Source organism: Neodiprion virginianus, chromosome 3 (genome assembly GCF_021901495.1).
Source record: "Neodiprion virginianus isolate iyNeoVirg1 chromosome 3, iyNeoVirg1.1, whole genome shotgun sequence".
Lineage (NCBI taxonomy): Eukaryota > Metazoa > Arthropoda > Insecta > Hymenoptera > Diprionidae > Neodiprion > Neodiprion virginianus.
Window position 1 is genome coordinate 5,100,284 of NC_060879.1, and position 16,816 is coordinate 5,117,099.

Below are 16,816 nucleotides of genomic sequence, written 5' to 3' on the forward strand. Positions count from 1 at the left end.
CATCGTACATTCGTAATCGTCTTCATCCGGCGAAGAATACTCGACGTAGTTTTTATCTCTCCCTGATTCTCTCACGGAATATTTTTTACGACCGCTATTCTCGCGGGTTCCTGGGCTTTCCTCGAGTAATTTTTCCCTTTCAAATTTTACACGGTTGAACTTTGGTCAAATGACAGCAATAAAAAAAAAAAAAAAAAAAAAACGAAATACAATAAAACGCAATAAATTCTTCGCGGGAGTTTTCCAAACGGGACGAATAATATTCCGATCAGCCATTTTCCTAACGTCGTTTATTTTTTCTTTCTTTCTTTTTTTTTTGCTATTTGTAACGATGGAAAGTAAGAAGAAAAGCGAACATACGTAATAATGTTATCTGGATTGTTATTCATCAGATAAATCGATAAATCCTTAATGCTAAAAAGTTTTTGGTTGAGCTATTCTTGCAGAATAAATTCATCTTCGTCGTCACAATTGCACGGTACTAACAGCATTGCAGATTCTTCACGATCGTTTTGCGAAACTTGCAGATTCTCTTGAAAACCCTGCGACGGATTTAAATCCACTTGATAGATTTCGGTCACCGGTATTTTTGCTTGGGGCCCATCGTCCGTGTAGAAATTCGTGGCCTCCGTTTTTCGCTTCTTCTCATATTCGACAACAAAGTCTGGCAGCGATGGCTCAAAGCCTACGGGTATATGTGTAAAAATTTCTAAACAACTTATCAGCTAACTGATGAAACGTAAACATGCAATATGTGATCAGAAGCCAGGTCGGTTGTTATTTCATTATAGCTTGTATATTTCTCTCCGAGCTCGACTGATTAATACGACTCTTTCGAGTAGAAAATAACTCGAGATTTAAGTGAAAAATTAATTTTTCGAGCTGAATTGATTTAAATTAATTCGCATCATTTTACTGAATTTTTTTATTTAAATAGATTCTTTTAATTTAGCCAAAAAATTTCTGTACTTTAACTTAATTCGTTTCAGCTTATGAATTTCAATTTCTTCTCTTAACAATTCTCGCTAATTCACTCTAATTCGAGTAAGTTTCCAAATCATTCTTTTGAATTCCAATTCAAGCTTTTGTATTTCCCTTTAATTAAAATTATTTATATTATAATTCGAATGAATTTTCTTATTTTAATTTAATTTTTATTTTTTTCTCTCTGCACAGATAATTCTGTCATACTTGATTGGGTCTTACCATTCGAACACCGCAAAAAAATTCCTCGATAATTTTCGAAATCATTCGTTCGTTTGTTTCAGGTCCAAGTTGAAGTTGAGCGTCATCTCGTAAGAATAAAAATAACAACAGAGGAGCGTTGACACGGTTGGTAGGAAAGGAATCGCCGCATCAGAATCGACCAACGATAGTCACGAATAATGTTCCACATAGACGGCACCGTTTGAACTACAGGCCTGGCAGCGAAAGATATTCGAATAGCTGCAATTGAACGTTGCGGTGCAAATTAAATAATCCATAGTCTACGATTGATTGTGCGAGATTAACAGAAAGATTTAATTTTAATTTTAATTTAGATGTAACCTAAGGAATTCATTTGAACGTGGACGCATTAAACTTCCGTTCGTAGAAAAGACAAAAGTGGTATTTGTGATCATAAAGGTTCGATGGCTCATTGATGATGGAGTCTGAAGATCAAATACATAATTTTTAAGTTCCATTGATGGAGTAAATTTCAGGCCAATGAAAAACGGGAAATTTCTTCGTATTGTCGTCGTGTCTTTCCGACTGTAGATTCTACAATGTTATAAATGTCTTCATCAACTTGCTCAAGGTACACTTTGTCTAGTGAGTGCGTTTAAATGAATTCCGAGAGCAACGATTTGTGGCTTCAAATATTATGGAGGATAAGGAGGCTAACGATTTGAACATCCGAACAAAAATTACGGCCAAAATACATTGAACATGGGACAAGTGTTGGAGAGGTCGAGGTGAAAAGTGAGGAACTCATAACTCGTAGTTGAAGTTTATTCAATACGCCGGAAATCTACTACAAGTGTTTGAGTGTCAGCAGGCAGTAATTTCGAAAAGTCCACGGATAAAAATAGAGTGAGAGACAAAGACGAATCCGGAGACATGATTAGGCATTTCCCGGAGAATTTCAATATTACGTAAAAGTTTGGTGTGCAGTATACATTATCTTAAGCAGAACATGAAATATACTATGTGAGATAGGAATTCTGGCAGTTTGGAATTATAACTAGAGTTTCGGCCGGACAAGAGGTACAACACACGTCTGTCGGGATACGATGAATCATGTATGATATGTTCTTATCTTTATTATCTGTAACAAGTATTAAATGGATGTTGAATTAATTTTACCCTCATTTCCTTCCTAACTTCGCTGCTGCTGGTCCAACTAGAATAGTGCATGAAAGAATTTATTCCAGCACTTCTCAAAATAGCGAAAATTTTCGTCAAGAATGCAAAGGGTTTAGCCTTACTTTTTCTTCATTTTTGGAGCTGAAAACTTTTCGTCTCAGATTCGATTCAAATGACCCTTTCCTGACTAATTGGAGCCCCAGGGACTCAGAAAACGCAGCAAAAAGAGCGTGGGATCAACAGGAGAGAAATTGAGAAGAAGAATACACCTGCTGAAAAATGTCGAAAATTGAGGTTTTCGTTTTTTGGCTGTAACTTTCGATGCGGTGATCGCAGCGTATTGGGACTGCGCCCAATCGATTTCTCTTGCAAAATTACGTCGGAATAGTGCCTGACAGAATTAATTCCAGGACTTTTCAAAATCCCGTAAATTTTCGCCAAAAATACAAAGGGGTTAACCTTCCTTTTTTTTTGACCAAAAAATTTTTCGTCTCTGAATTGATTCGTATGATTCTTTTCCGACCAATCGGACCCCAAGGAACTCAGATAACGCAGCGAAAAGAACGTGGGATCAACAGGAAGGAAGTTACATCGAAGTAAGCACCTGCTGAAGAATGTCGAAAATTCAGGTTTCCGTTTTTTGGCTGTAACTTTCGATGCGTTGATCGCAGCGTATTGAGACTGCACCCAATCGATTTCTCTTGCAAAATTACGTCGGAATAGTGCCTCAAAGAATCGATTCAAGCACTTTTCCAAATCGCGTAAATTTTCGTCAAAAATACAAAGGGGTTAACCTTCCTTTTTTTTTGACCAAAAAATTTTTCCTCTCTGAATTGATTCGTATGACTCTTTTCCGACCAATTGGACCCCAAGGAACTCAGAAAACGCAGCAAAAAGAACGTGGGATCAACAGGAGGGAAGTTACATCGAAGTAAGCACCTGCTGAAAAATGTCGAAAATTCAGGTTTCCGTTTTTTGGCTGTAACTTTCGATGCGTTGATCACAGCGTATTGGGACTGCGCTTAATCGATTTCTCTTGCAGAATTACGTCGGAATAGTGCCTTAAAGAATCATCTAAAGCACTTTTCAAAATCGCGTAAATTTTCGCCAAAAATACAAAGGGGTTAACCTTCCTTTTTTTTTGACCAAAAAATTATTCGTCTCTGAATTGATTCGTATGACTCTTTTCCAAACAATTGAACCCCAAGGAACTCAGAAAACGCAGCGAAAAGAGCGTGGGATCAACAGGAAAGAAGTTACATCAAAAAAAGCACCTGCTGAAAAATGTCGAAAATTCAGGTTTTCGTTTTTTTGGCTGTAACTTTCGATACGGTGATCGCAGCGTATTGAGACTGCGCCCAATCGATTTCTCTTGCAAAATTACGGCGGAATAGTGCCTCAAAGAATCGATTCAAGCACTTTTCAAAATCGCGTAAATTTTCGCCAAAAATACAAAGGGGTTAACCTTCCTTTTTTTTTGACCAAAAAATTTTTCGTCTCTGAATTGATTCGTATTACTCTTCTCCGACCAATTGGACCCCAAGGAACACAGAAAACGCAGCGAAAAGAGCGTGGAATCAACAGGAAAGAAGTTACATCGAAAAAAGCACCTGCTGAAAAATGTCGAAAATTCAGGTTTTTGTTTTTTGGCTGTAACTTTCGATGCGGTGATCACAGCATATTGGGACTGCGCCCAATCGATTCCTCTTGCAGAATTACGTCGGAATAGTGCCTTAAAGAATCATCTAAAGCACTTTTCAAAATCGCGTAAATTTTCGCCAAAAATACAAAGGGGTTAACCTTCCTTTTTTTTTGACCAAAAAATTTTTCGTCTCTGAATTGATTCGTATGACTCTTTTCCCACCAATTGGACCCCAAGGAACTCAGAAAACGCAGCAAAAAGAACGTGGGATCGACAGGAAGGAAGTTACATCGAAGTAAGCACCTGCTGAAAAATGTCGAAAATTCAGGTTTCCGTTTTTTGGCTGTAACTTTCGATGCGTTGATCGCAGCGTATTGGGACTGCGCACAATCGATTTCTCTTGCAAAATTACGTCGGAATAGTGCCTCAAAGAATCATCTAAAGCACTTTTCAAAATCGCGTAAATTTTCGCCAAAAATACAAACGGGTTAACCTTCCTTTTTTTTTGAACAAAAAATTTTTCGTCTCTGAATTGATTCGTATGACTCTTTTCCGACCAATTGGACCCCAAGGAACTCAGAAAACGCAGCGAAAAGAACGTGGGATCAACAGGTAGGAAGTTACATCGGAATAAGCACCTGCTGAAAAATGTCGAAAATTCAGGTTTCAGTTTTTTGGCTGTAACTTTTGATGCGGTGATCGCAGCGTATTGGGACTGCGCCCAATCGATTTCTCTTGCAAAATCACGTCGGAATAGTGCCTTAAAGAATCATCTAAAGCACTTTTCAAATTCGCGTAAATTTTCGCCAAAAATACAAAGGGGTTAACCTTCCTTTTTTTTTGAACAAAAAATTTTTCGTCTCTGAATTGATTCGTATGACTCTTTTCCGACCAATTGGACCCCAAGGAACTCAGAAAACGCAGCGAAAAGAACGTGGGATCAACAGGTAGGAAGTTACATCGGAATAAGCACCTGCTGAAAAATGTCGAAAATTCAGGTTTCAGTTTTTTGGCTGTAACTTTTGATGCGGTGATCGCAGCGTATTGGGACTGCGCCCAGTCGATTTCTCTTGCAAAATCACGTCGGAATAGTGCCTTAAAAAATCATCTAAAGCACTTTTCAAAATCGCGTAAATTTTCGCCAAAAATACAAAGGGGTTAACCTTCCTTTTTTTTTGACCAAAAAATTTTTCGTCTCTAAATTGATTCGTATGATTCTTTTCCGACCAATCGGACCCCAAGGAACTCAGATAACGCAGCGAAAAGAACGTGGGATCAACAGGAAGGAAGTTACATCGAAGTAAGCACCTGCTGAAAAATGTCGAAAATTCAGGTTTCCGTTTTTTGGCTGTAACTTTCGATGCGTTGATCGCAGCGTATTGAGACTGCACCCAATCGATTTCTCTTGCAAAATTACGTCGGAATAGTGCCTTAAAGAATCATCTAAAGCACTTTTCAAAATCGCGTAAATTTTCGCCAAAAATACAAAGGGGTTAACCTTCCTTTTTTTTTGACCAAAAAATTATTCGTCTCTGAATTGATTCGTATGACTCTTTTCCAAACAATTGAACCCCATGGAACTCAGAAAACGCAGCGAAAAGAACGTGGGATCAACAGGAAAAAAGTTACATCGAAGAAAGCACCTGCTGAAAAATGTCGAAAATTCAGGTTTTCGTTTTTTGGCTGTAACTTTCGATGCGGTGATCGCAGCGTATTGAGACTGCGCCCAATCGATTTCTCTTGCGAAATTACGTCGGAATAGTGCCTAAAAGAATCGATTCAAGCACTTTTCAAAATCGCGTAAATTTTCGCCAAAAATACAAAGGGGTTAACCTTCCTTTTTTTTTGACCAAAAAATTTTTCGTCTCTGAATTGATTCGTATGATTCTTTTCCGACCAATCGGACCCCAAGGAACTCAGATAACGCAGCGAAAAGAACGTGGGATCAACAGGAAGGAAGTTACATCGAAGTAAGCACCTGCTGAAAAATGTCGAAAATTCAGGTTTCCGTTTTTTGGCTGTAACTTTCGATGCGTTGATCGCAGCGTATTGAGACTGCACCCAATCGATTTCTCTTGCAAAATTACGTCGGAATAGTGCCTCAAAGAATCGATTCAAGCACTTTTCCAAATCGCGTAAATTTTCGTCAAAAATACAAAGGGGTTAACCTTCCTTTTTTTTTGACCAAAAAATTTTTCCTCTCTGAATTGATTCGTATGACACTTTTCCGACCAATTGGACCCCAAGGAACTCAGAAAACGCAGCAAAAAGAACGTGGGATCAACAGGAGGGAAGTTACATCGAAGTAAGCACCTGCTGAAAAATGTCGAAAATTCAGGTTTCCGTTTTTTGGCTGTAACTTTCGATGCGTTGATCACAGCGTATTGGGACTGCGCACAATCGATTTCTCTTGCAGAATTACGTCGGAATAGTGCCTTAAAGAATCATCTAAAGCACTTTTCAAAATCGCGTAAATTTTCGCCAAAAATACAAAGGGGTTAACCTTCCTTTTTTTTTGACCAAAAAATTTTTCGTCTCTGAATTGATTCGTATGACTCTTTTCCCACCAATTGGACCCCAAGGAACTCAGAAAACGCAGCAAAAAGAACGTGGGATCAACAGGAAGGAAGTTACGTCGAAGTAAGCACCTGCTGAAAAATGTCGAAAATTCAGGTTTCCGTTTTTTGGCTGTAACTTTCGATGCGTTGATCGCAGCGTATTGGGACTGCGCACAATCGATTCCTCTTGCAGAATTACGTCGGAATAGTGCCTCAAAGAATCGATTTAAGCACTTTTCAAAATCGCGTAAATTTTCGCCAAAAATACAAAGGAATTAACCTTCCTTTTTTTTTGACCAAAAAATTTTTCGTCTCTGAATTGATTCGTATTACTCTTCTCCGACCAATTGGACCCCAAGGAACACAGAAAACGCAGCGAAAAGAGCGTGGAATCAACAGGAAAGAAGTTACATCGAAAAAAGCACCTGCTGAAAAATGTCGAAAATTCGGGTTTTCGTTTTTTGGCTGTAACTTTCGATGCGGTGATCACAGCATATTGGGACTGCGCCCAATCGATTCCTCTTGCAGAATTACGTCGGAATAGTGCCTTAAAGAATCATCTAAAGCACTTTTCAAAATCGCGTAAATTTTCGCCAAAAATACAAAGGGGTTAACCTTCCTTTTTTTTTGACCAAAAAATTTTTCGTCTCTGAATTGATTCGTATGACTCTTTTCCCACCAATTGGACCCCAAGGAACTCAGAAAACGCAGCAAAAAGAACGTGGGATCGACAGGAAGGAAGTTACATCGAAGTAAGCACCTGCTGAGAAATGTCGAAAATTCAGGTTTCCGTTTTTTGGTTGTAACTTTCGATGCGTTGATCGCAGCGTATTGGGACTGCGCACAATCGATTTCTCTTGCAAAATTACGTCGGAATAGTGCCTCAAAGAATCATCTAAAGCACTTTTCAAAATCGCGTAAATTTTCGCCAAAAATACAAAGGGGTTAACCTTCCTTTTTTTTTGAACAAAAAATTTTTCGTTTCTGAATTGATTCGTATGACTCTTTTCCGACCAATTGGACCCCAAGGAACTCAGAAAACGCAGCGAAAAGAACGTGGGATCAACAGGTAGAAAGTTACATCGGAATAAGCACCTGCTGAAAAATGTCGAAAATTCAGGTTTCAGTTTTTTGGCTGTAACTTTCGATGCGTTGATCGCAGCGTATTGGGACTGCGCACAATCGATTCCTCTTGCAGAATTACGTCGGAATAGTGCCTCAAAGAATCGATTCAAGCACTTTTCAAAATCGCGTAAATTTTCGCCAAAAATACAAAGGGGTTAAACTTCTTTTTTTTTTGACCAAAAAATTTTTCGTCTCTGAATTGATTCGTGTTACTCTTCTCCGACCAATTGGACCCCAAGGAACACAGAAAACGCAGCGAAAAGAGCGTGGAATCAACAGGAAAGAAGTTACATCGAAAAAAGCACCTGCTGAAAAATGTCGAAAATTCAGGTTTTCGTTTTTTGGCTGTAACTTTCGATGCGGTGATCACAGCATATTGGGACTGCGCCCAATCGATTCCTCTTGCAGAATTACGTCGGAATAGTGCCTTAAAGAATCATCTAAAGCACTTTTCAAAATCGCGTAAATTTTCGCCAAAAATACAAAGGGGTTAACCTTCCTTTTTTTTTGACCAAAAAATTTTTCGTCTCTGAATTGATTCGTATGACTCTTTTCCCACCAATTGGACCCCAAGGAACTCAGAAAACGCAGCAAAAAGAACGTGGGATCGACAGGAAGGAAGTTACATCGAAGTAAGCACCTGCTGAAAAATGTCGAAAATTCAGGTTTCCGTTTTTTGGCTGTAACTTTCGATGCGTTGATCGCAGCGTATTGGGACTGCGCACAATCGATTTCTCTTGCAAAATTACGTCGGAATAGTGCCTCAAAGAATCATCTAAAGCACTTTTCAAAATCGCGTAAATTTTCGCCAAAAATACAAAGGGGTTAACCTTCCTTTTTTTTTGAACAAAAAATTTTTCGTCTCTGAATTGATTCGTATGACTCTTTTCCGACCAATTGGACCCCAAGGAACTCAGAAAACGCAGCGAAAAGAACGTGGGATCAACAGGTAGGAAGTTACATCGGAATAAGCACCTGCTGAAAAATGTCGAAAATTCAGGTTTCAGTTTTTTGGCTGTAACTTTTGATGCGGTGATCGCAGCGTATTGGGACTGCGCCCAATCGATTTCTCTTGCAAAATCACGTCGGAATAGTGCCTTGGAGAATCATCTAAAGCACTTTTCAAATTCGCGTAAATTTTCGCCAAAAATACAAAGGGGTTAACCTTCCTTTTTTTTTGAACAAAAAATTTTTCGTCCCTGAATTGATTCGTATGATTCTTTTCCGACCAATCGGACCCCAAGGAACTCAGATAACGCAGCGAAAAGAACGTGGGATCAACAGGAAGGAAGTTACATCGAAGTAAGCACCTGCTGAAAAATGTCGAAAATTCAGGTTTCCGTTTTTTGGCTGTAACTTTCGATGCGTTGATCGCAGCGTATTGAGACTGCGCCCAATCGATTTCTCTTGCAAAATTACGTCGGAATAGTGCCTTAAAGAATCGATTCAAGCACTTTTCAAAATCGCGTAAATTTTCGCCAAAAATACAAAGGGGTTAACCTTCCTTTTTTTTTGACCAAAAAATTTTTCGTCTCTGAATTGATTCGTATTACTCTTCTCCGACCAATTGGACCCCAAGGAACACAGAAAACGCAGCGAAAAGAGCGTGGAATCAACAGGAAAGAAGTTACATCGAAAAAAGCACCTGCTGAAAAATGTCGAAAATTCAGGTTTTCGTTTTTTGGCTGTAACTTTCGATGCGGTGATCACAGCATATTGGGACTGCGCCCAATCGATTCCTCTTGCAGAATTACGTCGGAATAGTGCCTCAAAGAATCGATTCAAGCACTTTTCCAAATCGCGTCAATTTTCGCTAAAAATACAAAGGGGTTAACCTTCCTTTTTTTTTGACCAAAAAATTTTTCCTCTCTGAATTGATTCGTATGACTCTTTTCCGACCAATTGGACCCCAAGGAACTCAGAAAACGCAGCAAAAAAAACGTGGGATCAACAGGAAGGAAGTTACATCGAAGTAAGCACCTGCTGAAAAATGTCGAAAATTCAGGTTTCCGTTTTTTGGCTGTAACTTTCGATGCGTTGATCACAGCGTATTGGGACTAGGCACAATCGATTTCTCTTGCAGAATTACGTCAGAATAGTGCCTTAAAGAATCATCTAAAGCACTTTTCGAAATCGCGTAAATTTTCGCCAAAAATACAAAGGGGTTAACCTTCCTTTTTTTTTGACCAAAAAATTTTTCGTCTCTGAATTGATTCGTATGACTCTTTTCCGACCAATTGGACCCCAAGGAACTCAGAAAACGCAGCGAAAAGAGCGTGGGATCAACAGGAAAGAAGTTAAATCAAAAAAAGCACCTGCTGAAAAATGTCGAAAATTCAGGTTTTCGTTTTTTTGGCTGTAACTTTCGATACGGTGATCACAGCGTATTGAGACTGCGCCCAATCGATTTCTCTTGCAAAATTACGTCGGAATAGTGCCTCAAAGAATCGATTCAGGCACTTTTCAAAATCGCGTAAATTTTCGCCAAAAATACAAAGCGGTTAACCTTCCTTTTTTTTTGACCATAAAATTTTTCGTCTCTGAATTGATTCGTATTACTCTTCTCCGACCAATTGGACCCCAAGGAACACAGAAAACGCAGCGAAAAGAGCGTGGAATCAACAGGAAAGAAGTTACATCGAAAAAAGCACCTGCTGAAAAATGTCGAAAATTCAGGTTTTCGTTTTTTGGCTGTAACTTTCGATGCGGTGATCACAGCGTATTGGGACTGCGCCCAATCGATTTCTCTTGCAAAATTACGTCGGAATAGTGCCTTAAAGAATCATCCAAAGCACTTTTCAAAATCGCGTAAATTTTCGTCAAAAATACAAAGGGGTTAACCTTCCTTTATTTTTGACCAAAAAATTTTTCGTCTCTGAATTGATTCGTATGATTCTTTTCCGACCAATCGGACCCCAAGGAACTCAGATAACGCGGCGAAAAGAACGTGGGATCAACAGAAAGGAAGTTACATCGAAGTAAGCACCTGCTGAAAAATGTCGAAAATTCAGGTTTCCGTTTTTTGGCTGTAACTTACGATGCGTTGATCGCAGCGTATTGAGACTGCACCCAATCGATTTCTCTTGCAAAATTACGTCGGATTAGTGCCTCGAAGAATCGATTCAAGCACTTTTCCAAATCGCGTAAATTTTCGCCAAAAATACAAAGGGGTTAACCTTCCTTTTTTTTTGACCAAAAAATTTTTCCTCTCTGAATTGATTCGTATGACTCTTTTCCGACCAATTAGACCCCAAGGAACTCAGAAAACGCAGCAAAAAGAACGTGGGATCAACAGGAAGGAAGTTACATCGAAGTAAGCACCTGCTGAAAAATGTCGAAAATTCAGGTTTCCGTTTTTTGGCTGTAACTTTCGATGCGTTGATCGCAGCGTATTTGGACTGCGCACAATCGATTTCTCTTGCAAATTTACGTCGGAATAGTGCCTCAAAGAATCATCTAAAGCACTTTTCAAAATCGCGTAAATTTTCGCCAAAAATACAAAGGGGTTAACCTTCCTTTTTTTTTGACCAAAAAATTATTCGTCTCTGAATTGATTCGTATGACTCTTTTCCAAACAATTGAACCCCAAGGAACTCAGAAAACGCAGCGAAAAGAGCGTGGGATCAACAGGAAAGAAGTTACATCAAAAAAAGCACCTGCTGAAAAATGTCGAAAATTCAGGTTTTCGTTTTTTTGGCTGTAACTTTCGATACGGTGATCGCAGCGTATTGAGACTGCGCCCAATCGATTTCTCTTGCAAAATTACGTCGGAATAGTGCCTAAAAGAATCGATTCAAGCACTTTTCAAAATCGCGTAAATTTTCGCCAAAAATACAAAGGGGTTAACCTTCCTTTTTTTTTGACCAAAAAATTTTTCGTCTCTGAATTGATTCGTATCACTCTTTTCCGACCAATTGGACCCCAAGGAACTCAGAAAACGCAGCGAAAATAACGTGGGATCAACAGGAAGGAAGTTACATCGAAATAAGCACCTGCTGAAAAATGTCGAAACTTCAGGTCTTCGTTTTTTGGCTGTAACTTTCGATGCGGTGATCGCAGCGTATTGGGACTGCGCCCAATCGATTTCTCTTGCAAAATTACGTCGGAATAGTGCCTTAAAGAATCATCTGAAGCACTTTTCAAAATCGCGTAAATTTTCGCCAAAAATACAAAGCGGTTAACCTTCCTTTTTTTTTGACCAAAAAATTTTTCGTCTCTGAATTGATTCGTATTACTCTTCTCCGACCAATTGGACCCCAAGGAACACAGAAAACGCAGCGAAAAGAGCGTGGAATCAACAGGAAAGAAGTTACATCGAAAAAAGCACCTGCTGAAAAATGTCGAAAATTCAGGTTTTCGTTTTTTGGCTGTAACTTTCGATGCGGTGATCACAGCGTATTGGGACTGCGCCCAATCGATTTCTCTTGCAGAATTACGTCGGAATAGTGCCTTAAAGAATCATCTAAAGCACTTTTCAAAATCGCGTAAATTTTCGCCAAAAATACAAAGGGGTTGACCTTCCTTTTTTTTTGACCAAAAAATTTTTCGTCTCTGAATTGATTCGTATGACTCTTTTCCCACCAATTGGACCCCAAGGAACTCAGAAAACGCAGCAGAAAGAACGTGGGATCAACAGGAAGGAAGTTACATCGAAGTAAGCACCTGCTGAAAAATGTCGAAAATTCAGGTTTCCGTTTTTTGGCTGTAACTTTCGATGCGTTGATCGCAGCGTATTGGGACTGCGCACAATCGATTCCTCTTGCAGAATTACGTCGGAATAGTGCCTCAAAGAATCGATTCAAGCACTTTTCAAAATCGCGTAAATTTTCGCCAAAAATACAAAGGGGTTAACCTTCCTTTTTTTTTGACCAAAAAATTTTTCGTCTCCGAATTGATTCGTATTACTCTTCTCCGACCAATTGGACCCCAAGGAACACAGAAAACGCAGCGAAGAGAGCGTGGAATCAACAGGAAAGAAGTTACATCGAAAAAAGCACCTGCTGAAAAATGTCGAAAATTCAGGTTTTCGTTTTTTGGCTGTAACTTTCGATGCGGTGATCACAGCATATTGGGACTGCGCCCAATCGATTCCTCTTGCAGAATTACGTCGGAATAGTGCCTTAAAGAATCATCTAAAGCACTTTTCAAAATCGCGTAAATTTTCGCCAAAAATACAAAGGGGTTAACCTTCCTTTTTTTTTGACCAAAAAATTTTTCGTCTCTGAATTGATTCGTATGACTCTTTTCCCACCAATTGGACCCCAAGGAACTCAGAAAACGCAGCAAAAAGAACGTGGGATCAACAGGAAGGAAGTTACATCGAAGTAAGCACCTGCTGAAAAATGTCGAAAATTCAGGTGTCCGTTTTTTGGCTGTAACTTTCGATGCGTTGATCGCAGCGTATTGGGACTGCGCACAATCGATTTCTCTTGCAAAATTACGTCGGAATAGTGCCTCAAAGAATCATCTAAAGCACTTTTCAAAATCGCGTAAATTTTCGCCAAAAATACAAAGGGGTTAACCTTCCTTTTTTTTTGAACAATAAATTTTTCGTCTCTGAATTGATTCGTATGACTCTTTTCCGACCAATTGGACCCCAAGGAACTCAGAAAACGCAGCGAAAAGAACGTGGGATCAACAGGTAGGAAGTTACATCGGAATAAGCACCTGCTGAAAAATGTCGAAATTTCAGGTTTCAGTTTTTTGGCTGTATCTTTTGATCCGGTGATCGCAGCGTATTGGGACTGCGCCCAATCGATTTCTCTTGCAAAATCACGTCGGAATAGTGCCTCAAAGAATCATCTAAAGCACTTTTCAAAATCGCGTAAATTTTCGCCAAAAATACAAAGGGGTTAACCTTCCTTTTTTTTTGACCAAAAAATTTTTCGTCTCTGAATTGATTCGTATGATTCTTTTCCGACCAATCGGACCCCAAGGAACTCAGATAACGCAGCGAAAAGAACGTGGGATCAACAAGAAGGAAGTTACATCGAAGTAAGCACCTGCTGAAAAATGTCGAAAATTCGGGTTTCCGTTTTTTGGCTGTAACTTTCGATGCGTTGATCGCAGCGTATTGGGACTGCGCCCAATCGATTTCTCTTGCAAAATCACGTCGGAATAGTGCCTTAAAGAATCATCTAAAGCACTTTTCAAATTCGCGTAAATTTTCGCCAAAAATACAAAGGGGTTAACCTTCCTTTTTTTTTGAACAAAAAATTTTTCGTCCCTGAATTGATTCGTATGATTCTTTTCCGACCAATCGGACCCCAAGGAACTCAGATAACGCAGCGAAAAGAACGTGGGATCAACAGGAAGGAAGTTACATCGAAGTAAGCACCTGCTGAAAAATGTCGAAAATTCAGGTTTCCGTTTTTTGGCTGTAACTTTCGATGCGTTGATCGCAGCGTATTGAGACTGCACCCAATCGATTTCTCTTGCAAAATTACGTCGGAATAGTGCCTCAAAGAATCGATTCAAGCACTTTTCCAAATCGCGTAAATTTTCGCCAAAAATACAAAGGGGTTAACCTTCCTTTTTTTTTGACCAAAAAATTTTTCGTCTCTGAATTGATTCGTATGATTCTTTTCCGACCAATCGGACCCCAAGGAACTCAGATAACGCAGCGAAAAGAACGTGGGATCAACAGGAAGGAAGTTACATCAAAGTAAGCACCTGCTGAAAAATGTCGAAAATTCGGGTTTCCGTTTTTTGGCTGTAACTTTCGATGCGTTGATCGCAGCGTATTGGGACTGCGCCCAATCGATTTCTCTTGCAGAATTACGTCGGAATAGTGCCTCAAAGAATCATCTAAAGCACTTTTCAAAATCGCGTAAATTTTCGCCAAAAATACAAAGGGGTTAACCTTCCTTTTTTTTTGACCAAAAAATTTTTCGTCTCTGAATTGATTCGTATGACTCTTTTCCGACCAATTGGACCCCAAGGAACTCAGAAAACGCAGCGAAAAGAGCGTGGGATCAACAGAAAAGAAGTTACATCAAAAAAAGCACCTGCTGAAAAATGTCGAAAATTCAGGTTTTCGTTTTTTTGGCTGTAACTTTCGATACGGTGATCACAGCGTATTGAGACTGCGCCCAATCGATTTCTCTTGCAAAATTACGTCGGAATAGTGCCTTAAAGAATCATCTAAAGCACTTTTCAAAATCGCGTAAATTTTCGCCAAAAATACAAAGCGGTTAACCTTCCTTTTTTTTTGACCATAAAATTTTTCGTCTCTGAATTGATTCGTATTACTCTTCTCCGACCAATTGGACCCCAAGGAACACAGAAAACGCAGCGAAAAGAGCGTGGAATCAACAGGAAAGAAGTTACATCGAAAAAAGCACCTGCTGAAAAATGTCGAAAATTCAGGTTTTCGTTTTTTGGCTGTAACTTTCGATGCGGTGATCACAGCGTATTGGGACTGCGCCCAATCGATTTCTCTTGCAAAATTACGTCGGAATAGTGCCTTAAAGAATCATCTAAAGCACTTTTCAAAATCGCGTAAATTTTCGCCAAAAATACAAAGGGGTTAACCTTCCTTTTTTTTTGACCAAAAAATTTTTCGTCTCAGAATTGATTCGTATGACTCTTTTCCGACCAATTGGACCCCAAGGAACTCAGAAAACGCAGCGAAAAGAGCGTGGGATCAACAGGAAAGAAGTTACAACAAAAAAAGCACCTGCTGAAAAATGTCGAAAATTCAGGATTTCGTTTTTTTGGCTGTAACTTTCGATACGGTGATCACAGCGTATTGAGACTGCGCCCAATCGATTTCTCTTGCAAAATTACGTCGGAATAGTGCCTCAAAGAATCGATTCAGGCACTTTTCAAAATCGCGTAAATTTTCGCCAAAAATACAAAGCGGTTAACCTTCCTTTTTTTTTGACCATAAAATTTTTCGTCTCTGAATTGATTCGTATTACTCTTCTCCGACCAATTGGACCCCAAGGAACACAGAAAACGCAGCGAAAAGAGCGTGGAATCAACAGGAAAGAAGTTACATCGAAAAAAGCACCTGCTGAAAAATGTCGAAAATTCAGGTTTTCGTTTTTTGGCTGTAACTTTCGATGCGGTGATCACAGCGTATTGGGACTGCGCCCAATCGATTTCTCTTGCAAAATTACGTCGGAATAGTGCCTTAAAGAATCATCTAAAGCACTTTTCAAAATCGCGTAAATTTTCGTCAAAAATACAAAGGGGTTAACCTTCCTTTTTTTTTGACCATAAAATTTTTCGTCTCTGAATTGATTCGTATTACTCTTCTCCGACCAATCGGACCCCAAGGAACTCAGATAACGCAGCGAAAAGAACGTGGGATCAACAGGAAGGAAGTTACATCGAAGTAAGCACCTGCTGAAAAATGTCGAAAATTCAGGTTTCCGTTTTTTGGCTGTAACTTACGATGCGTTGATCGCAGCGTATTGAGACTGCACCCAATCGATTTCTCTTGCAAAATTACGTCGGAATAGTGCCTCAAAGAATCGATTCAAGCACTTTTCCAAATCGCGTAAATTTTCGCCAAAAATACAAAGGGGTTAACCTTCCTTTTTTTTTGACCAAAAAATTTTTTCTCTCTGAATTGATTCGTATGACTCTTTTCCGACCAATTGGACCCCAAGGAACTCAGGAAACGCAGCAAAAAGAACGTGGGATCAACAGGAAGGAAGTTACATCGAAGTAAGCACCTGCTGAAAAATGTCGAAAATTCAGGTTTCCGTTTTTTGGCTGTAACTTTCGATGCGTTGATCGCAGCGTATTGGGACTGCGCACAATCGATTTCTCTTGCAAAATTACGTCGGAATAGTGCCTCAAAGAATCATCTAAAGCACTTTTCAAAATCGCGTAAATTTTCGCCAAAAATACAAAGGGGTTAACCTTCCTTTTTTTTTGACCAAAAAATTTTTCGTCTCTGAATTGATTCGTATGATTCTTTTCCGACCAATCGGACCCCAAGGAACTCAGATAACGCAGCGAAAAGAACGTGGGATCAACAGGAAGGAAGTTACATCGAAGTAAGCACCTGCTGAAAAATGTCGAAAATTCGGGTTTCCGTTTTTTGGCTGTAACTTTCGATGCGTTGATCGCAGCGTATTGGGACTGCGCCCAATCGATTTCTCTTGCAAAATCACGTCGGAATAGTGCCTTA